This window comes from Monodon monoceros, unplaced genomic scaffold (genome assembly GCF_005190385.1).
Source record: "Monodon monoceros isolate NGI ecotype Baffin Bay Population unplaced genomic scaffold, NGI_Narwhal_1 Super_Scaffold_16, whole genome shotgun sequence".
In the NCBI taxonomy this organism is placed as follows: domain Eukaryota; kingdom Metazoa; phylum Chordata; class Mammalia; order Artiodactyla; family Monodontidae; genus Monodon; species Monodon monoceros.
Window position 1 is genome coordinate 24,780,917 of NW_021703772.1, and position 27,471 is coordinate 24,808,387.

A 27,471-nucleotide genomic window follows, 5' to 3' on the forward strand; every position below is an offset into this window, starting at 1 on the left:
AGCCAAGACTCAAAACCAACCCTTTGTCACATACCAAATACAGAAAATAATTTTCTATAAAGTTAACATTTTTAGCAAGATGTAGTAGAAATAACATTGAAGTTCCTAAGACTAGCCCAGTGAATGATTAATGTGCTCCTCTTGGCCAGCCAGGTCTGGAATAACCTCCTGTGTTCTCTTCTCACAGAAAGATGTCACAGCTACCTCCTTTTAGGTGGGAAGTGTCTTCAACAGTCGAACCCATATCAGAGGACAATCACAGCAGTGCAATGGGTTTCTCTACAAGCAGAGACAAGTGACTTAAAACGTCACAATGGTAGTGTCACCCCCAAAGATTTCTTAGTAGATCCCATGAGGGCAGCCCAGGCCTTCAAGATAATACTTACCTGTGAAGGAGAGTTATGGCCATATGGAAATTGCCCATTGTTTTTCTTCATCAAACATGAGGTTATGTTACTTTCTTTCTTTTTGTGCATTTGGTACAGCCCCTGCCAAACTAGCTCCCTAGAATGGGAGCTGAGTCAGATGGGGGGCCCTGTTCCCCAGGCAGAGCCTCCTCTCTGCTTCTGTATGACTTCTTCTTCATCCAAATACAGGGAAATTGCCTGGCAAAAGATGGAGTTTTGCCACCTGCTGTAGAAGGAGGTCTCCAGGCTCAGCTTGTCCAAGAGAGCTGCATGATGTCATCACATTTCCCATGGAGTTTCAGGGCAGCCCAGTCATCCTTCAGGGTCCACTGAAAGTTCACAATATAGAGCATTGACCTCCAGCTAGGAGGCTTAGTCATACCCTAGAGGCAAGGATATATTTTTAGAATCTTTAAGCTGGAACCTAAACACAGGATTGTGTCTGCCTTGCCGCAGTGTTGGTTGCCAACACCGAGTTTGGAGGCTTCCCCAGGGCCCCCTATTCCCAAAGTGCACAGTTGTGTCCCAGAGCTGGGAATCACACTTGTGGCAGACCCAGACTGTCTGGTATCAATGGAGGGCAGTGACAGACTGGGTCTAGAAGGAATGTACCTCAACATAATACAAGAAGAAATCTACTTCCAGACTATGACATAGAAATCCTGCATGAGTTTCTATCCATAGCAGTCTTTCTCAAACTCTTTCAGAAATAGAAGAGGAGGGAACATTTCCAAACTCATTTAGCAAGGCCAGCATTTCCTTGATCCAAATCCAGACAAGTACGTGACAAGAAAATTATAGGCTAATATCCCTGGTGAACATAGATGCTAAAATCCTCAACAAAATATTAGCAAAAATAATTCAACAATACATTAAAAGGATCATTCACCATGACCAAGTGAAATTTATTCCAGGGATACAAGGATGCTTCAACATCTACAAATCAATCAATACGATATACCACGTTAATAAAATAAAGGATAAAAATTATACGATAATCTCAATAGATGCAGGAAAAGCATTTGACAGAATTCAACACTGATTCATGAAAAAACTCTCAAAAAACTGAATTCTTTTTAGATAGGCCACTCCCATGGCCTTCTGGTCTGGAGACCTTATTTGAAGTTCTGAGGAAAACAGTTAATACTTAAAATGGAAAGCAATTAAACAGCCTGTAGATTTTACTAAATATGGTTATGAAGTTACAGTATCAAGCAAGTTGGAGGCTAGTGATTATCCCTATCATCCTGGTTTTTTTTTTTAACTTTTTATTTTATATTGGAGTATAATTGATTAACAATATTGTGATAGTTTCACGTGTACAGCAAAGTGATTTAGTTATACATATACATGTATCTATTCTTTTTCAAATTATTTTCCCATTTAGGTTGTTATGTAATATTGAGCAGAATTCCCTGTGCTATATGGTAGGTCCTTGTTGGTTATTCATTTTAAATATAGCAGTATGTACATGTCAATCCCAAACTCCCAATCTGTCCCTCCCTGCCCTTCCCCTCCTATCATCCTGCTTTAAAGGAAATCTTGCCATTTGCTCAGCAAACTTATATTTACTTGAGAAATTGAATGAATGCATTTATATTTGTATTTTTCACACAATTACTCTAGGCTTTTACTCATATCAGTTGCTAGAAAGATATAAACATTTTCAAATTTGCAGGTCCCATGTCAGTGCTTTGGGATAATATGAGAGGGCTTTGCACTATTCCAGTATCTTTCATCTGTTCCTGTAAACACATAAAATTGACTTTTAAAACTGCTCTCTTATGATCGTACAACTCGTTAGAGTTCCTGTTGAATTTCTACTCATTTCTGAGACAACAGTTCACCACTAAGCCCTCATGCATAGAATGTGGAACTATTACTCTTTGTACCCCCATTCTCCTCCACAAGTATGTTTTATTAATTCATTCAATGAGGGAATCATGAATACTGTGTTATAAAGTGTCAACTATATGCCTGGCTCTTAGCTAATCACTAAGGACAGAGTGATCAGGAAGATACAGTCATGGTCTTTCAGAGAAGGCTGATATTAATTGCAACTGAGAATATTAAGTATTCAGCAGTGCAAGGTGCTAGGTAAGAAATTGTCATGAGCACCTGCCTTTGAGTATGTTTGTATGGTGTGTGTGTGTTTGTCCTCTCCAGGGAAGACTTCTACCAGAAGTAGTGCTTAAATGGATATTTGAGGGATGAATGGAAGTTTGGTAAAGATTAGAGGAGGAGATACTCATAGAAGCTACAGTTAGTACAAGCAGTAACTGATGATGTCCTAGAGTGACATAAAGAAGGTGGAGTAAAAAAGTGAATGAGAATAGGTGTAAGGCCTTCAAAGAATGTCGATTATGTCCTTATAGCCACAGTCTAAATGAGCTTTCTGAGGCAATTACTTTTTCTACGCTTACCTTCCTTCCTATTCTATCTCTGTACTCACAATCTGATGCTGGAAAACAATTTGGGTCATTCAGGTAAGAGGCATGGCAAATAGGCTGTTTGCTTGGTTTGCTGAGGGGAGAAATGTCTTCTCTTCAGTCTGGAATATTGGGTGGGAAACAGCAAACTTATTGATCATTAAAATTCCCTTACCACCATTTAGTATCTCTAAAAGAAAACAGTGTGCATTTAGTAGGACAAACTCTTGTTATTAAAAAAAAGTTATGTTGAAAACCAACTTTTAATTTTAATATGGGCTATATTGATTTCATTTAGAATCATACTCAATATTTCATTATTCATTAGGAAAGAAGATGTCCAGTACAAAATGATAAATAGATTGAGAGGTTGCAATGAAGCAACCTCTGGATGCTGAAAGTGCAAGATAAATATGCCAGTATGGTTGCTTTCTGGTGAAAGTTCTCTTCCTGGCTTCTTGTAGTCTTTCTTATTGTTCTCTCCTCACATGGTGGAGAGAGAGAGAGGAAGGGCTCTCTCTCTGGTGTTTTTTTTTTATAGAATCACTATTCTAAGGGATCTAATTCTAAGGGATCAGGGCCCCACCCTAATGACCTCATTTAATCTGTTACTTCCTTATACTCCTTATAGGCCTGTGTCCAAATGCAGTCACATTGAGGGGTTAGGGCTTCAGCATATGACTACTGGGGAGGGAGAGGCCAATTTGGTCCATAGCACCAATAATAAGTGAGAAAGTCAGAGTTTCAACAAGTTGTTATAATAACAGCTGTACTCTCTGAACCTTTAGTTTCTACTGCATTCCTAAAAGTAAATGGGAAAAAAGTACTTGCTACAGAATATTGGGGAAATATCATAAAACACTCTTTTCTCTAAGATAGCAGGAAAAATAAAAGTTATAATACATTTTGGGAAAATATATGTAGAGTAGCCATTTTCATAATGACTTTGTAACAGTTTCTTTTGATATCAAAGAAATAGCATATGCACACTAAGATGAAATATGTAATATGCATTTAAAAATGGTTATGTTTAATATCTCAACATACAGTCTGTATTGTTATTAAATAAGGAAAATTTTCATATGCAGAAAATACAGAGAATTCATCTAAGTTGAACATTTCAAGTGTCTGTGACAACAATTTTATTTTCATAGAAAGGATTATGAATCTTCATGTAAAGAAATTATGGGGTCAGAAAGTCTCCAGTATAGCACAGATGCTATTAAAGTTAAGAAAATGGAAACATCTAAAATGCTTATTGTATGTTCTGATATACATGTGGATTTAAATTTAATCCAATAAAATATATCAGGAGAGCGTTTTTCTGAGTTAAAAATTATTTTGAAACTCTACTTCCATAGTTTCCTTAAAGTATAAAAGAATGAAAATGAATAAAGTTCCTTAAACTATATATTTAGTTACTTATTGTTCATCTAATTAAGAAATTATGATACAGAAAAATACATATATATATATATTTTTTCCCTTTAGATAAGCAGTTATCAGCATGTAATGCCAGAAGTGTTATAGTATTGTTCAGAGTGATGCAACTGTTACTGGCATATTTTGGCAGTTTCTGTTCAAGATGTCTATCTCCTTCCCTGATAAACTCAGTAAGCAGTAAAGCTCACCTTAGTGTTTTGAATTCTCACTGCCTCCATCCATCCAATAACACTCTCAAGATCTCCATATGAAATCCATGTTTCTCATGTTGCATTTCAAGACTAATGAAGTGTCTTCCTTATCATCATTATTCCTTTCCTCTTCTTCTAAATCTCAATTGTATCCTATTTCAGTATAAGCTCTTGCCTTAGCCATTTTTATATATTTCAAAATTTGTCTCTCCTTTTCCAGGTCTCTTTTCTTCTATGAAGTCTTTCTCCAAGATAATTAAGCATATTATATAATATGTTATAGTAGTATGTACCAAGGAGAAAAACCAATGAGAGAGTATCCTGGAATTTTAAATAAGGTGTTACGTGGAAGGCTTCACTGAAAAAGTGACTTTTGAATGAAAGCCTAGAGAAAGAGAAGGAATTAGCCTTGTAGATAAAAGAGGGAAGCACAATCCGGGCAGAGGGAACAGTGGACGGAGATGCTAAGTCAGAAACATGCCTGGCCTGTACAAGAGACTCATCTTTAACCAGTTCTTTTTTCTGTTTTCAAGCTTTGTAAATATTCTTTAAATAAGGGGGATATAGACCGTAAGAGAAGAGATCATATAGCATAAAATAAGCAAATATTTAAATCCTTTCAGGACTTCCCTGGTGGCACAGTGGTTAAGAATCCGCCTGCCAATGCAGGGGACACGGGTTCGAACCCTGGTCCGGGAAGATCCCACATGCCATGGAGCAACTAAGCCCGTGTGCCACAACTACTAAGCCTGAGCTCTAGAGCCCACAAACCACAACTACTGAGCGCATGTGCCACAACTATTGAAACCCGCGCGCCTAGAGCCCGTGCTCCATAAGAGAAGCCACCGCAATGAGAAGCCTGTGCACTGCAACGAAGAGTAGCCCCCACTTGCCACAACTAGACAAAGCCTGCGTGCAACAACGGAGACCCACCGCAGCCAAAAATAAATAAATAAATAAATCCTTTCATCAAGTAGCTACTTTTTTGCAATATTGTTTACAATAATATATATTAACCTCTGCAACTCAATTTTAAAGAAGTGTATGCTTTTGATTAGTACAGTCTGATTTAATCTTTCACCTAATTGTTTAAATTTCAAAAAAAGGTAAAACTATTCATAAAGTCATATACATTCTAGAAAAGAATGGCAGGATGAAAGAAAGGAACTCACACTTCCTTATATGATACAAAGTTAGGTTCTAGTCTATACTCTTTGAGTAGATGACCTCCTCTGTTAGATAAAATTCTGTCTCCTTTAAGCAGGTAAAATTCTATTCATTTTATAGATGAGATTAGATGTAAAAAGTTCAAGTAACTTGTCCAGATCAGAAAAGTAATAAATTGCAAGACTCAATCTGTCGTATTACAAAGTCTATGCTGTTTTATAACTATGTAATTTGTTTATGACATTATATATAACAGTCTTATCCCAAAGAATCCCTAAAAAATGTTTCAGGTCTTAAACTTGTTCTTGTTATCTTATATTTAATATAGCATGAATAACATTAACAAACTTAGATCTGATTCCACTTCAGTTGAAATAATGTTTCATGATTCTTTGAGTTCATAACTAATATGTTTTATAGCACATGGTTAAAGACAAATTAACTTCCCTTCCTTCATATATTATCATATGAGAACAGATGCTACTGTTTCAAGTACATAGCATTGTTCACTGGAAAACAGATTATTCCATTAATTGAAAAAGTCTTTTTAATATAAATCATGATCTACTATCATTGTTCAGATTGACTCCACTGTCTTTTATCTCTTTAATGTGACTGAATCGGCTACATTTCTCTTATTCTAGCTCTTATCACAAGGATTTTTTATGGCAATCTTTTATTCTTGACAAAAGTTTTATTATACCATCACTGATCATTTTAATAGGAAGAGAATGAAAGAATTTGAAGAGATTACTTTTCTAGAATAAGTTTATACCCAATTCCATTTTAGAAACTCTTGCAGAAGAGGCATTTATAAATATCACTGTACTTAATTGTACTTATGAAAATCTTATTAAAGAGTTTTTTTCAGTACTTGTCAGAAAAAAAAGCATGGTGAATTGCAAACCATAGTATGCATGATCATGCTACTTATGATTCCTTAAAACTGTAATAAAAGAACTTTTAAGAACAGAACATAGAGATAGTTCATAATGCATGTGGGTGAAAGTATGTGGCATTAGGTATAAGCCATCCTCAGTTATTTGTTTCCTTTTTAATATTTAATGTATAACATAAAATATTCACTGCCAAATACATGTAGTGCCTCATTTAATCCCATGCAATAATTACAAACATAAAACCATTTTATAACTGTATCTAAGTAATTTGCTTAAGGACACAGAGTCAGAAGGGAAATCCTAGGATGTGAACCCAGACACTTTGACTTTAGTGGTATCCCTCTCTTAAGCATTATTTGACTACCGCCAATTACCCCTCTCCCTGGCTTGTGTCAGATCCTGTGCTAGGTGCTGGGGTTGCAGTGGTATATACGATAGCTGTGCGATAACTGGCCAGGGTTACATTGACAGCCTGTTACCATAAAATAGGTCTGTGGAAACAGGACCATATGAAAACTAAATGAATTTACAAATCATTAGTTCAGTGCTGTAACCAACAAACTTATGAGAAGTCAGAACCACTGATTATAAAAATATGAATAAAATTATCATGGGTATGGTAGGAACTCACAAGAGGAAATTCTCTCCCATACATTAGGAGTCTTGAAGAAATTAGAACAGTCTTTCTTTTGGGCTTTAGCAGTAGTATTCATGAAACTCTTTAACAATGGCATTTGACATCAGATTAAAATGTTATATAACCAACTCAGTTTCAAAAAAATTCTAACCACATATTTTGATTTTAAAAAGTGGTTATCGGTGTCTTATGAATAAATGTCTATTCTAACTTTTTGATTCATGTTGCTATCAAATTGTTTTTTTTAAATAAGAGAAGACAATGCCATTTGTTATTACTGACATATAATGAGGCTTATGACAAATAAAAACTATGGTATTTGATAACTGAATGGAGTTAGTTTGCAGGCATTGGTTTAAATTTCAAGATTTGAGGATTTTTTTGAATTCAGAAGGTAAATGGCACAGTTTTAACTAACAAGATAAAAAATGATAATTTAAAATTAGAACTTGCTTAAAATAATTTATATTTGCATTATAAAGTGATTTCCTGTTGTTGACTGAGAAAGAAATTTCAAAAACCTATAGTTTTTTTCTGCTTTGGCTAGAAATAAAGGTAGAAATACAAATATGGAGACCTGATTTGTGTAAAATTTTACAAATAAATGATATTCTGGGAGAGATAGAAAGTTTTAGAATTGTGTAACCATTGGTTGCTGATGTTATCTCTGGAAGCCAATCATAGATACTTATAGTCAAGGGAGACTTTGATTCACATTTCTTTATCCAAGCACAGCCAAATGGAAAAATCATATATTTGGTTTAGAAACAAAACAGTTAACATTTTGTAAAAAAAAAAAAAAATTAGAAAGAAAAAATGAGAGTCTTTTGCTTCATTTGGAGGACAATTTCTAATTATTAATGTGAAAAAATAATTTACTTTACCAGTAATAGAATCCTTAGTAATTAGAAGGCAAAATACTCCAAAGATGAGATATCATTGTTTGTAAAATCAGTTATTAACTTATTTTGTAAAAATAGAAAAAAAATAGATCTGAATAGATTTTATAGATTGCTTAATTTATGCAAGTTTTAAAACATTAAAACTTGACGTTTTCTGTTGATAATCATTATCATTTTAGAGATTTATGTTTGGCTAACTTTTGATAAATCAGATAATATTTAACTATCCAAAAGGATGAATAATAAAACGAATAATCTTTCAATAATGTGACTGGCCTTTTGAATGTCACTGGTCATTTATTTAGAAAGAATTTCTTACTTTCCCCAAACTAGTTTTTCCATTTCCTGATAGTAGGCAGGATTGGAGATTAAGATAAAGATATCTTTCTGTGACCTGAGTGACATATAAAGTTCAGAAATATCCAGCTGGTTCATTAGTGATTTATTACCTTCTTCCAAACAGATATGAAGTGGATGGAGACTAGATTGAATTAATAACGTGTTTAGGCTCTGAGATTTCAGGACGGATTTTAATTACTAGAGTGTTGTTTTCATGGGTACCAATGTGGTCTGTGATGTCAAAATGTGCACAATGTTTTCATATTTTCCAAAGTAACAGAGTGGTTTGTTAAAAGTTGTTTAGATCATGTCATTCCTCTTTTCAAAACTTTCCCAGTGCCTTCCATCTCATACACAAAGTCAAAATCTTTGCAGAGGTCTCCAAGTTCCTATGACACCCACACTCCATTATGTTTTTGAGTTCTCTTATTGCCTTTCCTCCTCCTTCACTCACCTCTAGCTGTAGCAGCCTAATCACTGATTTTTGAACGAACCAACCTTGTTTCTGCCTGAAGGTCTTTACTTGCTGCTCCCTTGGTGTGGATTCTGCTTCTCTCTCACACCTGCAAGAATAATTTGCCTCTTGCTTTAGGTTTTTACTCAAATGCTACTCTCCCAGTGAGGCCTTCCCTATGCCACCCTATTTAAAATTTCAACCCATATTCCTCTTCTCTCATTTTTCCTCCTTAGTATATATTACTATATCATACTATATAATGTGTGGATTTATCTTTTATTTTCACCTATCTCCCTAGATGTAAGCTTCTTAAGATCAGGGATTTCTGACTTGCTTGTTCACTTTTGTATCCTCTGTGTCTGGCACATTGGTAGATGCTCAATTAATAATTTATATAAAATTATTTATATAGATAATTTATATAATGAAATAAAATGAATTTCTGTGAATAATTGATATAAAATTAGTGTTTTATTGTTATTAATATTATTAGTATAATTAGCTGGTATACATAAAAAGAGTTTACCAGAAATTAGTCTACATAAAACCAATAATTTTAACTGATATTTTACTTAACTGATCATTCATCTTGTTTTAAAAAATATGCCTGCTCCATGTTTAAGAATCATATTTCTGATATAGATCTAGCCTATAGTGAAATTAGCCTTATTACTATTACCTTATTACATTGATTTATATGGTATTGTTAAGATGAACTTGATTCATATATTTAAATATTTCAGTATCAAAATATATCCTCAGTGCCTAATATGTGTTTAGTATATAGCATAGTATATAGCAGGTCCTGAATACATATTTATTGACTCAATGAATGGATGAATGTAGAAATGATACATGTGAACTTTTGATAAACCAAAGAAAATTAATATCATTGATAAAACACCACCATTTTAAATAAAATTACATGCTCATTTAAATGAAGAGAGGTATAATGAAGTATTTGTTTAAATGAGTTTACCACATTTCAAAGGCAATTTATAGTACAATTCTAACTTTGGAACCAAATTAATATTCATTTGACAAACATTTCTTGAGTGTTGCTATCATTGTCTAGAAAATAGGATGAATAAGGTTGAGTCTTTCCCCTATGATCTTTCTCTTCTCTATCCTACACTTTCTTTCTCTCATACACACACATAAACGCACATATGCAAACATACTCACACATGATAAGTGCCAACAGAACAAAAAGATAATAGGAATGTGTAATAAGGTTATATGATTGTTAACATACGGTACACATGAGAGTTTCACAAAAGAGGCAGACACTCAAATAAACCATTGCTTTCTGGACAGCAAGCCAAAATATTGGGGGGTACTGTAGGCTGTTCTAGCATAGCGTCAGTGTCATTCCCTTTAGATGAATTTTAAAATATAGAACGTGCTTCAGAAACTCCGATTTACTTTTTTAATGAAGGAAATATTTTGACATAGTTATCTTCAGAATGAAGCAATACTATTATAAAAATATTAGGAATAAAAAGCCAATTTTAGCCAGTTAAAAGTGTTACATGTTTCTCATCATTTCTGAAAATATTTATTGATTAAATCAATAATGAAAAAAATCCAACCTGGGTACACCTTATTACAACAATCCAGAATGCCATACAGAGAGGCACAGGCTCTACTTAACATGTTCAGTCAGCCCAAGCTGTGTTAGAATTGGGGCTAAAATAAACACTCCTAAAATGTGTTAAAATATTGTAATATATTTAGAGCAGATTTCATGTAAAGAGGAAAACAGCAAGCTCCACTGATTTTTATGTGTTTTTAAAGGTAATTTAACATCGTTATGGTTTCATGCTAATATGTTCATAGGAAAGAGAGAAAATAATCAACAAGTATGGGGTAATTAATCATAAGGGTAAGTTATAAAAGAAGGGAAACTTGGATAATTAAATTTTAAATGAACTTCCTCAATATCTAATTGATGAATTCTGAGAAAAGAGAAACGTATGTATAAGCATCTGAATTTTTGTTAGTTTTCCTTCCAGCTTGAATTCAAAGGAGTTGACATTTTTGCAAATTCTTCCTGGAAATGTATTTGACAAGTGCTACTTTCAAACTCAGAAACAAATACTATCCTACTGACTGATTGATTCCTTGGTCCAGGTTTATAAAATCACTCTGGAACAGACCATATTTAACATGAATCATAGGTTTGTGCGATGCTAATTAATTAGTCATATGATAATAATTAGTTAGCACCCCTCAGTTGCTCAAGTGAACATATTTCTTTTTGGATCTTCCTGCAGAAGAAATGCACTATTCTCTTTTTGGAAGAGCATATCAGTAATTCAAAATTAATTTTGAATTTGTTTGCTTCTAACAACAAATTCTTTTTGACCTACAAGTATTGCAAAGTTGATAGCCAGTGGTCTGATTAGCGCTATTATTATATTTATTAGGCAAACACTTTTAAGCCAGACAATGTTCCAAACTCTCTACAAATATTGGCTTATCTAAACCTCACAATAACTCTACAATGTAGGTACTACTACAAACTTTAATTAATACAACTTTCATATTAAGTGGTATTGAAACTTATTCATACTATAAATGAAAATAACCAATAGTCTTAAAAGTTTTTCCATGTTAACTTTCTGAAAAATTTCACAGAAACCTTCAGATAAAAATTTTCAGGTGAAAAAGATGAAACAGTTTTCTAAAGATACATTTAGAACCAAATACTAGGGAAGACTTTAGCAGTTTACATATATGACTTTTTCTATTTGTCTACATATTCCTTTTCCCTTATGTCCCTTAAAGAGATTGGTTCATTTGCCACTGAGTGTATCTGTGCAGGTTAATCTCCCCAAGGTGGTATGAAATTAAATAGATCTTTTCTATTTTGTGTAGTGTAGAAGAAAGGAGGCTTTGTTAAACTGAGACCATCATCAGTGTCTGTGGTGAAATTAATGTTCTATAATTATTAGCTACCATGACCTTCTGAAGAATTTTAAACAAGGGAAGTCCAGATAACTGAGCATCTTTAATAAACTTTTTGTTTTGTTAAAAATTCTTCAGTTCCAGTCATCTATTACCTTAACATGTCTGCAAATAGTTTAACTACATGAATTACTATTTGACTCTGTCCTGATGTCAACTAATATTTTTTCTTATTTCACTGGACTGACTATGCTAGGGACATAGCTCAGACTGGCATTCTGTGAATTCTGACCAGTTTTTTTGCTGTCCCTAGAGTCCCTTGGACCAGAAGATCAGTAAATATTCCATATTTTTTTGGTATAAGAAAATCTGAGTTGGTTAGTGCTAATTGCTCATCCCTAATAATTTAAAAATTGGAAGTTTCTGGTTGGCACTTTCATGAGCAGCCTTGAGGAACCCTACAAGTCTGAAGTATATCTGATAACTCAGATAAAGCTTGTTTTAAAAGGTAGGCCAGGCTCTCTATAATGCTTTATGGTCTTAGAACTTATCTGCATATACTGGCAGGTAGCTTAAGAAAGCTCTGTAGTCTGAATAACTTTGATTTAGGTGGTCTCTCCTCTGTGACCCTAAGAACAAGGCTTATAAGCACGAGAGAATCCAAAGTTTGTTATGTACCCATGTCAAATCTCATTAAATAATTATGTTCTTGGATTTGGGTAACTTACATAGGCCTGTCAGTATATATATTAAATCTCTAATAAGGTTCATTCATTCATTCAAATTTTAATGTAATATATACTGTGCAATATACTAGAGGTTAAAAAATAATAGAACAATGTGTAGAAAAATAAACAGAAAATTAAAATACTTATTTGTGATTAGTAATGAGTTAATAGCTGTAAGTAGTTTGGGGTCACTGGGTAAGGTAAAATTATACAAAAAAATTTTTTTTCTAACACATGCTGGTGAGAATGTGGGGAAATTGGAACTCTTGTGAATTTCTGGTAGGAATGTAAAATGTTTTTAGCCATTGTGAAAAACAGTATGGTGATTCCTCAAAAAATTAAACATAGAATTACTGTGTGATCTATCAATTCCACTTCTGGGTATATACCCAAAGAAGTTGAAATCAGGGATTTGAACAGATAATTTTACATTAATGTTCATAGCAACGTTATTCACAATTGCCAGAAGAACATTGATGGATGAATGCATAAACAAAATGTGGTATATGGATTCAATGGAATATTATTCAGTCTTAAAAAGGAATCAAATTCTGACACATGCTAAAACATAGATGAATCTTGAAGACATTATGCTGAGTGAAGTAAGCCAGTCACAAAATGACAAATATTACATTATTTGCTTATATGAGGTCCCTAGAATAGTCAAATTCAGAGGCAGAAAATAGAATGGTAGTTGCAGGGGGCTGAGGGGCAGGAAGAATGGGGAGTTGTTTAATTGATACATAGTGTCAGTTTGGGAAGTTGAAAAACTTCTGGAGATGGATGGTGGTGACAATTTCACAACAATGTAAATGTGCTTAACGCCACTTAACTGTACACCAAAAAAAATGGTTAAAATGCTAAGTTTTATGTTATGTATATTTTGACACAGTAAAATAACTTACCTATTAAAAAAACAGAACATTTTCGAAAAGGTAATTGTACTATCTTCAATCAGTCACAGTGGTAAAATGGGAATTTTTCCTTTTAATAAGGGATTTTTTTCTATAAATTAAGCATTCTTTTATGAGTATTCCTTCTATAAGTTAGAACATATATTATTATGATTTGGGTCTATTTGCTGAACTATCATAAGAGTCTTCTTACCAAATGTCTTAACCATTAAGCAACTTCATAGTTTGAGTCTTGAGAACACCTGTCTTAAATAGGTGAAAATAAAAATTAAAAAGTTTATCCATCAAATATATATTTTCTCACTTAAAATTCTCTTATTATAGTTGAAAGTTTAATAAAAATTTTCAAGTTATAATTTAAAGAACTGAATATGAATTTTAGAGTGTGCTCACTTTTCTATAGACCATTAGAAAACACTACGTAACTGTATAGTTTCAGAGACTTCAGTAAACATAAATTTCTAACAGCTTTTTATAAAGAGAAATAGTTTTAAACAAACAAAGCAATACAAAATCTGGAATAAAGACGCAGTGGCACCTGTGAAATTGTCAGATTTATTATGGGCAATTTCCCTAAGTACTTCTAGGCCCTATAGACAGAAAACTTAGGTTGAAATCAATGCTCTGTGTTTATGGTACTAGCCATACAATTTTTTTTAACATCTTTATTGGAGTATAATTGCTTTACAATGGTGTGTTAGTTTCTGCTGTATAACAAAGTGAATCAGCTATACATATACATACATCCCCATATCTCCTCCCTCTTGCATCTCCCTCCCACAATCCCTATCCCACCCCCTAAGTCAGAAAAAGAAAAACAAATACCATATACTAACACATATATGTGGAATCTAGCTATACAATTTTGGGTGAGATATTTATCAGTGTTAAACCTCAGTTTCCTTGTATATAAAATAGTAATGACATTACTTTTCTCATAGGTGTGTGGTTACTTTTCTCATAGGCGTGTGAGATGACCAAGGTTCACGATCATTTATTCAAAATTCTGAAATCCGTAAAGCTTTAAAACTAACAGTTTTTTTTCTTTTTTTAAGTTGGGTCCAAAATTAATTTAGCAGAAAACCTTACCTAAACTGACTTGAGACAATTTTTAGCCTTTATTGATCCCACTCATTGTGGCTTTTCATATTTTACTGTGAATTATTAAATTCGTTAAATATGGGGTGCTGCTCAACCCAGATGGGGCATGACATAAAATGGTACATGCACTTGGATTACCTAAATCCTAAACATATCTGGCTCTAAGGAACTGGGGTGAGGGATTGTGCATTTCTATACAGAAAACACTAAATAAAATACTTTGCACATATTCAGCCCTTAACTTAGCTATTATGATTATTAATTTGGGCACTTGTAAGAACTTGAAGTTAGAAACCACACTATTTCATTTAAGATATGGTCAAAGGAGTCACTTGAATTGATGTAAAATTTGGCAGATCAGTAAACAAGTACTATTACCTAAGGATTAGTGCTTTTATGAGATTTCTGCTTCTTTCCTTACATGCAATGTAAAATTGTATTGCATCATTTAAATTTTTCAGGCCAAATTATTACAAACTATTGTATTAAAATTGCTTATATTAGTCTCACCTTTTAAAAGTTGACTTCTATCAAAATAATTTTATTTTTGAATGCATATTTCTGGTTATGCATGATTGATTATCTTACAATTTAAAAAAAAAAAAACTTTCCATTTTCTTGCCCTACCCTTACTTCTCAGTTGTGGCATAAAACAATGAAGACTGTGACTAGAGGGAATCAGGCATATTCAATTCCTTAGTTCTGGTCAGCTTGTTTCCTGGGTTACTTACAAGATGGGATGTAAACATTTCTGAAATGAGCTCTTGAAATACACTTTTTTTTTTTTTTTTTTTTTTTTGCGGTACGCGGGCCTCTCACTGTTGGGACCTCTCCCGTTGCGGAGCACAGGCTCCGGACGCGCAGGCTCAGCAGCCATGGCTCACGGGCCCAGCCGCTCTGCGGCATGAGGGATCTTACCGATCCGGGGCACGAACCCGTGTTCCCTGCATCGGCAGGCAGACTCTCAACCACTGCGCCACCAGGGAAGCCCTGAAATATACTTTTTAAATATGATTTTTACAGGTGAGATATGGAGAATGTTAAGCATGCATTTGTTTATTTTTATTTTAGAAAGATAATGTTCATGAAAACAATAAGGAACTTATGAATTATGCTTGTATCATATCAAAAATTATGCCTTAGAGAATTTCTGTTATCTACTATAACCACTTCTAATTTTTGCTAAATTAGGAAGCCTAAAATTATTTTATGAGAACCAAAGTATCTTTTTAAAAGCCATGTTTCATTTAATTAATTTAATATTAAAAATAGCCTTATTTAAAGATTTGTAAGAAAAGTAGGATTTCTACTGATTTGTTATGTGGCAAACTATTAATAGCAGGCTAAGAAGTAAATATTTTTCAAGGTTTTTTTCTGAATCTGAGAATTTTTTTTTGTTTTTCTTAGAATGTGGCACCTTTAGCAATGGTCAGCTGTCCAAGACAACTTACAAGTGATAACTATTGGTATTCAAAATCCTTTAAAATACCGACAAACTGGTATTTTTAAGGGATGGGAAAAAACAAAGTTATATTACCAAATTTATAATATATTCCGACAAGTGAGGACTCTGGTAATACCTACAATGAAATAATACTTGTTACAGTTAACGGTGAATTTTATGCAGTCATTTTCTTACACTATATAAAATTTTAAAAATTTATTAGGATTTTACTGCAATGTAACATGCTGCAATATTTCAGCTTCTCAAAATAGTGTGTGGGCAATCTCTGAACTTTCTGTATTAAATTTTTAATGCATTTTCATAAATATGGCTTCTGTAAGTGAAATATAAAGTTTTTGTTTATTTTTTCATATTAATAATTTAGAGTCTTTATACCCCTAAAACCCTAAACATTTTCTTTTCCATATAGCTAAATAGATGGAAGTACACCATTTTGATAATTCTTTTTGAGAAGCATCACTTTTCTTTTAAAATCTGACTATGAAGGCATTAAAAGCCTTCAGATATGCCAGCAAGAATATAATTAAAATTTTTTTTTCTTTAATTATTACATTAATTTTGAACAGAGCTGTCTCAGAGGATCATCATTTTAATTTCCCAGCCACATGTAACAATTAGATCTGTGCAATTATGACTTAAACAATGAACATTCTCAATAGGTTAATGTATTATTAAGCAACAGCTAACAGGTTGTATGATCCTAATGAGAAAGCCAGGTTGTATTGTCAGCACATATTTGACACAAATGGTATATTGTTGCAAACAGTGACATGTGACACATGTATTGTCCCTGGAACAGAATATCCTAGTTTAATGCTACAGTCATTTAAAGGACAGAAAATAGTTTCTTGGCTTTTGTGTTCATTAAAGATAAATCTCGGGCTGCCTTGTAGGCCAAAATAAAACATTAGTTTTGAAAGGAAACAAAGTGTATATATATATACATTATTTCTCTTCACCTCTTCCCTAAATTTTTTTCCTCTTCCTAACACATATGTTTCATAATTTAACTTTGTTCTTTTAAATTGTTCAGAATTTAGCAATTCTGTGTTATATTCTGTTCATCTTATAGATATGTGCTGATAAATCTTCAACATTTTTTAGCTTTTATTGCTTTGCATGACTATAAAAAGTTAATAACAGATTTATATTTTATTAGCATTTGTGCTGCAGATGCAGGAGACATCTTAAATTCTAATTTAATGCACCTTTAAAGTCCTTTTTATTAGCCTGTTAATTCCCAGCTGTACTGTTTTATTGAAATGTGCATTACATTTGTGCCATAGTCAAAACAGTGGTATAGATCTAGAATTGTAAGGAAAAAATATCTCTAGTAGTTGGATAAACTACACACTCAACAAAGTCTAAAGGGCCCACTATAAACATTGTGGGCCCCTTGAAGTTGTAATAGTCATTACATATCTTTTAGTATTATAGACAAAGAATTACACATATCCATATCCATAGGTAAGAGATTTTATTGGTAGGTAAAAGTAAGACATTTAATATTTATGACAATTATTAAATTCCATTTTAAACATGAATTTTATTATATAGTTTCAGAAATATATATGCCTAGAAATCTAGATTCACTAATATGTAATAAAAATGCTTCCTTAAGAACTACAATTGTAGTGTTCTAAGAGGTCAATGCATTTCACATGAATGAAAACTTTTCTATGTGGTTTAATGTGATAAGGAAATGTGCATTTGTTATGCCCAAAGGCCAACCTGATTTTAGTATTTCTCTCACCAGAGCTCCTGAACCATTTTATGACTCTTGTTAGTATTCTGTGTATGACCCAGCAGGTGTCAAGATAGAGAAGTTTGGGGAAACAGATAGTCCACCTCTAATTAAATACCAGACATCTCCCCCACCATTTTTATTTGCATTTCCCCAAATGGGAAAGCAGACGGCATCACTTGAGCCTATGTAGTGACAACCACCTTTTAAAATTTCTGCTGAAATGGAAAAATGGTGACAATGCCAGTTGAGCCGTTACAGCTCATACTCATAATGGACAAGATGACAGATTAGTTGGGAGGGTGTTAAAGCACCCTGGAGGTATAAATATAAGCCATCTTCATTGCCACTGCATCAGTCCAGCCATATCCAAACCCAGGGAGAAAAACATGTGGGTCTTGCTTTATTTTGTACATAGCAGGAGCTGGCAGTAAAGTTACATGGTAAGATAGATTTCCAACATTTTCCCTGCCATTAATTGTAATTTTTCAAGGTTTCCTCTGTGACAGAGTTTACAAAAGGGAGCTTTAGTAAGACTATCATTTGTTTCATGGATCAATATGGTTTAGGGAATACAAAACAAATTTAGTTGTTTAAAAATAGAAACTATCAGAGGGTGTCCCCCTCCTCCCCATGGATATCAAATCATGCTATTGATCTGTCTACAGCATAACTGTGAAAAATTTTCCGATATCAGGTAGACTAGCTGGAAATACAAATAAAACCAGTCTACTAACGAGTATAGTATATGGTTCCTGAGAGACCTCCTGAGTATCCCAGTATGAATCCTTCTCTAAAAGATGTGGCCTCTGTCTATGATAAGACCATGAAAGATAAGAAAAGGCTTAAGACCAAAAGTATTATTGTTCTATTTTTTTCCTATTTGTTCTCTTTTCCTATATCTTTCACCATTTGTCCAACAGATTTCATCAAGTAATTCTGAAAAAAAAATGTTAAAATGGAAAAACATATATGGAAAGCAACATAAAATAAATACAGACTGAAATATAATCTCCACATATATGCAATAGTAGTATGATTACAATATTTAGAGGAAAGAGAATTGAAATAAATAATTATGAAATCCAGGAATTATTGCCCTTAATGCACAAATTAATTTGAAGGATTAACAAAGTTCTATTTCAATTTAGAATAATGCCTCACACAGCTAGTCTGTCTTGATTTTAAAGACTGAATATTAGGGGGACTTAGAATTATGGCACGAAGGAAATGAAAAAGAATACATATACCTACAAGTAGGTTGTAAATTTTTCTGTTTCTCAGTATGCTTTTAATTTAAAAAAAATATAGTCAAAACTCATTTGCAGTGCAGAAAAATAGGATGATTCCTTAAACCAGTGGTTCTCAATGGATAAAGCATCATTTAGGAGAATAAGTTAGAAATGCAAATTATTGAACAGACCTACAGAATCAGAAAATGGGGGTAAGACTCAGCAATCTGTATTATAATAAGTCTTCTGCATGATTCTTTTGTAGTCTAAAGTTTGAGAATCACTTCCTTAGACCTTTGTTAACTGGAGCTACATTTACTAGTGAAATTATATAGTTACTGGTAAATTGGTAATTATACAGTGGTACATTTTAACTTAATTTTTAAAAAATGCATTTAGTCCTATACTGATCAATGTTCTGATCCTTAAGGAAGGGCAGTGAAATGTAAGGAAACTTGTAGTTAGCCAAATAAACCTAATTCAGATGTGTTTGGATATTTTATACATTACTGAGCCTGCATATATTTTTTAATAGAATTCTGAAAATGCGTTCAGAATGAATGTAACCAGGTTTGGTTTCTTAATTTCTGAAACATTATTCAACTATGAATTAGATTATATTGATAAAAATATGATATACTTTAATTATCCAAAATATTTTTACTTAAGATAAAATTTTTTTATCATTAAGATATGAAATTGGTTCATGAGTTTCTTTTTACAGGTTTAAGTGTCTAAATTTTAATTGGTTAACATTGACCCTATGGTTTGCAACATACATTGTGAAGGAACAGATGGCTGTGTGAATAATCTTCAAAATTTAACTTGACTTAAATACCCTTAAGTACCATAGGCCCCAGGCTTTTAAAGGGTAGAACCTATACAAGTAAGTTACACCATTTAAATGAATCTCCATTTTGGCTCTGGATAATAAAGATAATCATATATTTGAAATTTTAAAATCTTTCTAGTTCAATAAATAAGACTTTTTACAATACATAGCTATAAATGGCTGAAAAAGAATAACATTCAAGAATTCCCACTTAGGAAGTAGTTATTCCTCTGAATATTTTATTATTTGTGTCTGTATAGACTTTACTCCCAAAAATGAATGCTTTCATTAGTCTTACAAAGACATATTCCAATATGATGAATAATATTATAACTAAAATAGTTTTACTAGCAATAAAGATGATCTTACAATATAATTGGTTTACATCTTTTGGTTCTTATCAAGTAATATTTTTAACCTGACAATGTCAAATTTTAGTGTAGCAGGTATAGTATGAGGGTTAGAAATTGCATCTGATCTAATCACTTAGGGATATTGTAAACAAATCAATGTGAACTTTTGCACCGTAATAGAAAATACTTGGATATTCAGGGTGAAAGACTTACAATGAGAGAAGAAACTGTTTTCTTCCAACTGGATTACAGTAAAACACACTTATTTTTCTTAATATTTTGTAGTATATATATCATGTGTCTATAACATATTTAGTGCCCTACACTAGGCACTTCATGGAATATAAACTTGTTTATAAATTGGAACATTGAAGGTTCTTATTATTGAGCCTGATATGCCACTCTTGAGAAGTAAACTTGCAAGTATTTCAAGAATGGAAAGAAAAAAGATAATAGCTTGAAGATAGGCAGGGGGTTTGGAGAATTTTACAATTTTTATTTGCAATAATGAAGAAAAGAGATTGACAGAAATCTTGAAATAAAATGACACTAGGAATAGTTAAGAGTGTGGAGGATTAGCAAAAGCCATGACAGGAGTAGAGATCTGGATATACTGGGGAATAAAAGAGAACAATCATTACTCAATTGATTCTAGGAATTGTGAATTAGAAGTCACTAGTAATTTCAAATAAAATAATCAGGTTAAAGGGGGAGGGAAAAAATAATCAGAGAATAGCCACAATATCATGAATTGAGCAACATATATGGAAAATAATCTGTTTATATATCTTCAGCTCTCAATACTCAACATGCATTAAATAACAACCCATATGTGAGGAACAGTGACAGGCATTGAATCTCTATCCTCATGTAGCTTATGTTGTAACAGGGAAGACAATGAACACATTGCAAGTATGAGCGTATGGGAGACTGTATCAGATAACATTCACCTAGTCAGAGAAGTCATGAGGGAAGGTTACCTAAAAGAATAACGCTTAAGCTGAGATCTGAAGGATCTAAGTAAAACAGAACAAAACACTTGTAGGTAAAAGAGGCAGCTAGACAAAATATGATTCAAACCTATTCAACACGGGGAAAAGTGGCACTAGATGAAACTGAAGAGGTAGGCAGAAGGTAAATTGTCTTTGTGATAAAGGTCCTGTTCACTAAAACAATGAGAAGCCTTTGGAAAAGTTTATGTAGGAGAGTGACACCATTAGCTTTTCAAGTTACAGAAAGCATTCTGGCTTCAAAGAAGAGAAGAAAGAAAGGTAGAAGGCGAAATGTTCATGCTGATCATTCAAGAGGGTGTTATAGTGCAGGCTAATGTAATAGTTTAGACTAGAGTTGAAACAGTGAGGAGGGGTGGAAAGTGAGAGAGAGAGGGAGAGAGAGAGAGAGAGAGAGAGAGAGAGAGAGAGAGAGAGAGAGAACATGCAAGACAGCAGAGAGATATTTGCAAAGAAGTATTGACAGGATTGGGGTTTGACGTGATGCATGGCTGCTCATCTCTGACCTGACAAACTGCTTTTATTGTGGCTCTTTTCACCAAGATAGGGACTTCTAGAACTGTGGGGGAACATGGTAAAGTCAGATTTGAAGATTTTTCTTTGTAGTGTCTGTGAGATATCGCAAGGGTATATCACTAAAGAATATTATAAGATTGAAATGCAATGTCTTATTTTGTGAGGTTGTTAACTGTCAATGAGCTAAAATTAGACTTTAATGAGTGTGAGAACATATTGCCATATATCAGAACATTAGGAGCTCTCAGTCACATTATTTGTATATGTAACATCATTTCTAATATTTCACCTCGAAGATCACTCATGCCTCTGAGAATAGTTTGTATCTGCCTTTGCATTATTATTTGTTCTATTTTACAATACTGGCTACAGCCCTGAAACTCATGGTATTATCACAAGTTGGAGTCACTTAAATGTCCCTTCTCCTTTGGAATTGCATGGCATTAATTTAACAAAATAGTAACAGATTGAGTATTGAATATTTTAACATCCTGTTTTAAAAAAAATTAACAGGTGTAAGACTGATATTCAGGTTGTCAAATTTATTTATTTTGATATTTTTGAACCTAAGCTACTTCAATGATTCCATATTGTGGGATATTTATTGGCAATACAAAGAAAGAACAATTTTTTTTTCTGGTTGGAATCTTTAATTGGAGAAATGACCATCTCATATGCTGGTTATTGTAATTCAATATTTTAGAAACCAGCTTCAATATTATCAATAATAATCAAATGTTTTATACAGTTTTAAAACAGTACTATAGTGATTCTGCATTTATCTAGATGGTGTAATTTTAAACGATGTTCCTCTGCTTCCCTTATAAACATTTGGGTCAAGTAAACTCCAAGTATTTTATGATCTTAAGGTTTCAGGCTCTGAGTAATATCTAAAATCTGATCTTACTCGAAAGAAGAGAGAATAATGCAAATCTTACATGTTTAAATTATATTTTAAGGGAGATATGCTATTTAAAAAATAGACAAATTTAAAACTTTTTTTCATTGCTTTCACAAGATGTGAAAAGGCAAAGACAAGTATGAAATTCTTATTTCTTGAAAGAACCACTAAGATGTAAAGAAGTAGCAAACATTTTGACATGTGTTATTTAGCTGCATACCTCCATCATTCAGTATTGTTCTTTTGAATATGTGTTGATTTAGAAAAAAAAAAAATAGACCAAATCTCTCCTTGGATTTTCTCATAAATTTTTGTTGGCTTATTATTCTTTGACTCTTCGGTTTACTTTGCCTAAAGAAAGAGCAGGGAAGAAGGACACATTTAAGACCATTAGGAAAAGGAATATAGTAAAATTTGATTAAAATCAGTTCAGGAGCAATTTAGTGAGATTAAGGAAGAACCTGATTTATAGGTTATCTCTTCACACCTACACTTGTTTGAGTGTTTTAATTGTCTTTACCAGTGAAATAAATAAAAAAAATGAGCTAAGTCAGATAAACATATATGCAGTTTGACTGATTTGACTGAGGGATATTTTACTGAGTTAGACGGATTATCTGACACTCTTGAGTAACTAAACCAGGCAGAATGATTAAGCCAGTTTGTAGGAACACACATTGTTAATGCGAGCAGCCAAGAGCTAGGTTGCTTAACGAGGATGGCACAAGGTAGTGAGCCATATGTTTGAAATGATTTAGGTGAAGCTTGCCAGAGGCAGAAATGGGCTAAATGACCTCAGGAGGCACTTCCCAGTCCTATGTTTCTCATTTAATCTCATTTTAATTTTTAAATCTATATGAAGGATACAAACATATTTTGTTTCAAAATGCCTTGGGTTCAGTTAGGTGACAGACAATTAAAAGGAATGAATTTTTTTCAAGCAAACAGTTGAATGCAATGCTAACATAGCTGTTTTGATCAGACACCAATTACTTTAAGTTGTAAGATAATTAACTTTACTCTTTAAAACATTCATTAGACAACTGCCTAAGAAATTTTTATGTATTTATTTGCATGTTTAGAACAATGAAACATAGTCATAAAATATTGAAATATGTCTTTATACTCACAAAGAGAAATAAAACTCTCCCAGAATATGCTTATAATTTAACTTCTTTCTTCCCCTCTCTGTCCTCGGCACCTATTCTATAGCTGAGAAACAGTTTACCTGATTTTCAGTTTCTCTTATATCCACTTTTAACCAAATTTCTCCTCAATTCTGTCCCTGCTTGTTTTTCCTCCATCCACTCAGGAGCCAGATTAGTCTGATTTCCCCAGCAATTTAGACTGTGAATCCTACTTAATGTCTTTTTTTCCAAAGCAGCCCTCCCTCCTGACCGTGGCCATTATGAGTTATTCTGCGCTGAGAAAGGTCTGAAGTACTTACATGTTAGCAAGTTAAAAAAAAAAAAAATCATCTCTTTGAGGGGTATTTATATTTTAATGGAATATGATTTCCAAGTAGCCCAAAAATTGAAAACCTCAGTTAAGATTGTAGTCATCAAGTGATTTCAAGTGGTTGAGGCTATTTTTTGTCTGAGGCCTACCAAACACATTCTTGAAGAACAGGTAACTGTGATCTGATAGGTGTGGGTATTCACATACGTATGTGTGTGTGTTGTGAACAAACAATGCATACCTTGGGTGAAGGTTGTCCTAGATTGGTCCTTGTAAATCCTCACGTGTGAAGCCAGGAGACTTGATGCTAAGAAAAAAAAAAAAAAAACACTTCTTTGTTGGTGAAGTTAATCTAACTTATCTTTAAGGAAGGCAAATGAAACTGATTAGTGAGCCTGTTATTGAATTAAGGAGACATTTGTGAAAATATTCTGGGTTTTGAATATCCCTTTTTAAAATTACAATGCTACAATTTTAATGTTACTTTCAAAACTATATAAAATTGTAAGAAAAAAATTCACTGCATGGGAATTCCCTGGCCGCCCAGTGGTTAGGACTCAGCACTTTCACTGTGAGGGCCCAAGTTCAATCCCTGGCTGCTGAACTAAGATCCCTCAAGCCTCGTGGAGTGGCCAAAAAAAAAAAAAAAAAATCACTTCAGTGAGGTTGAGTGATTGGTAAAACACACAGATTAAAAACAAACAAAAGAAATAAACAAAAACACCTGGTTCATTTGTACTCAATCTCTTAAGCTGTTAGTGAGCATTTACTGGGTGCTTCAAACTGTGACAGAATAGATGTTAAGTGTTTGAGCTTGAAGATTCAGGGAGGTGTTCAGGAGTAAGGAATTCAGAAAGATATATAAGGCATAATCCTTGCCTACTGGAATCCCCACTTTGTTATTGAAATGACATTAATATAACTAAAACAAGATCAATCAATTCAAAACCTTATATGAGTAAGTATTATAGTATATGATATAGCTCTGAGTGTCTGAAGTCAGGGGTACGAAAGTGGTAATTGATGATGGTTGAAGTAGTCAAAAAGATAGGATTTTCAACTGGGTTTTAGAAAGTGGTGAAGTTAAGATTTGATAGGGAAAAGAGGACCAGGTCATTTCAGGAAAGGATCAAAAGTTAAACAAAGTTCTGGAAATGGGAATTAGACCCAGGCAATAGCAGAGTACACCAAGAACCATGCTCCTTGATCCAGTCCATTTCTCACTCTGTGATGCATAAAATGTTTTATTTCATTTTAAAATGTTCAGTCCACTAATGACGTAAGGCAGGAGAAAAGCAGTTATCAAAATTGCTAATGATGCATATGGTCACTTCATAAATATGATTTAATGATTTTGGAAACAGAATAGAAACAGAGCATGCCGAAAGCAGTAATAAGGCATTTTTCAAAAGTGTCAGGTTCTTAAATCATAAATCCAAAATGAAAAAGAATGGACCTTTCTCCTATGGTTAATCTGTAAAAATATCTTTGGAAAAATAGAAGAGTAGCTTATTTTTTGATTGTTCTTGACCAGTAATAGTAAAATTATGCATAAATGAATTTTATGGTCACTTGGCATTGGGGATTTTCCTGTCAAAAGAATTTTAATTTCTGTGTCCTGAAAGAATGCTCTTTTATTCTTATATAATAGAATTTTAAAATCTTGTATAGTCTATTTTTATAAATTAACTAAAAATCTAACAAATTTTTTTCTCCATAGTACAGTATTTCAATGCATTTGAATAGAAAATATTTACATATTAAAAGTGATGACAGCAATTAAATTCCTTTACAAATTTAAGATAGGTTTTGTTGAAGAGTGAAGTTCAAATCCAATATTTTTTTTTAATTTTTATTGGAGTATAGTTGCTTTACAATGTTGTGTTAGTTTCTGCTGTACAGCAAAGTGAATCAGCTATATGTATACATATATCCCCTTTTTTATTGGATTTTCTTCCCATAGGTCACCACAGAGCATTGAGTAGAGTTCACTGTGCTATACAGTAGGTTCTCATTAGTTACCTATGTTATATATAGTAGTGTATATATGTCAATCCCAATCTCCCAGTTCATGCCACCCCCTCTTTCCCCCTTGGTATCCATATGTTTTTTCTCTACATCTGTGTCTGTATTTCTGCTTTGCAGATAAGTTCATCTATATAATTTTTCTAGATCCCACATATAAGCAATATCATATGATATTTGTTTTTCTCTTTCTGACTTACTTCACTCTGTATGACAGTCTCTAGGTCCATCCACGTCTCTGCCATTGGCACAATTTTGTTCCTTTTTATGGCTGAGTTATATCCCATTGTATATATGTACCACATCTTCTTTATCCATTCTGCTGTTGATGGACATTTAGGTTGCTTCCATGTCCTGGCTATTGTAAATAGTGCTGCAATTAACATTGGGGTGCATGTATCTTTTTGAATTATGTTTTTTTCCGGGTATATTGTTTTCTTGGATTTTCTCTGAGTGGGATTGCTGGGTCATATGCAAAGCAACTGACAAGGGATTAATCTCCAAAATATACAGACAGCTCATGCAGCTCAATATCAAGAAAACAAACAACCCAATCCCAAAATGGGCAGAAGACCTAAATAGACATTTCTCCATAGAAGACATACAGATGGCCAAGAAGCACATGAAAGGATGCTCAACATCACTAATTATTGGAGAAATGCAAATCAAAACTACAATGAGGTATCACCTCACACCAGTCAGAATGGCCATCATCAGAAAATCTACAAACAATAAATGCTGGAGAGGGTGTGGAGAAAAGGGAACGCTCTTACACTGTTGGTGGAAATGTAAATTGATACAGCCACTGTGGAGAACAGTATGGAGGTTCCTTAACAAACTAAAAATAGAACTACCAAATCCAATATGGTTTATGTCACCTAATTTAGTCATATCTCATCTTTGATTTTATAACCAAACTAGTTTTTGCTAGATATATACATCTTCAAGAATATTATTCTAGTTATAAAACTAATAACTATGATGTTACCTGCTAGTTAAAAGTTACATAGCAAGTTATCCAGACTGTCAGTAACTCAATCCACTATTTCTAATATTGCAACATTAGCATTAAGTCATAATCCTAGTGGAGTTTCAAGTGTTATGACAATAAAATTATAATCCTTTGCCTTTCATATCTTGAATATGAGTGTGTTTAAAGGAAGAACTAAAAAATAAATTGAGTCAAATGTTTTACTTCTTTTTTCTTATTACAAACTCAGGTGTCTATGCTATAGCAGAACTTTAGGGTTTCCTTACCACCTTCTATACTATAGTACTTCTAAAAGGCATATATTGTGCACATGCTTTTGTTATAAAACAATTTTAGTCAAGCCTAAACTATCATTTTAACATATGTCTAATAATCTATTTGAACTCTGTAGCAGATTCTAAATTGAAACTGATATTGTTT

At 33.2% G+C, this 27,471-nt stretch overlaps 1 pseudogene; it reads right to left on the reverse strand.

Moving 5' to 3' along the window:
- Window positions 1–448: 448 nt before the first annotated feature.
- The window catches only part of LOC114896548, a 55,317-nt pseudogene continuing 28,294 nt past the window's right edge, over window positions 449–27,471 (reverse strand).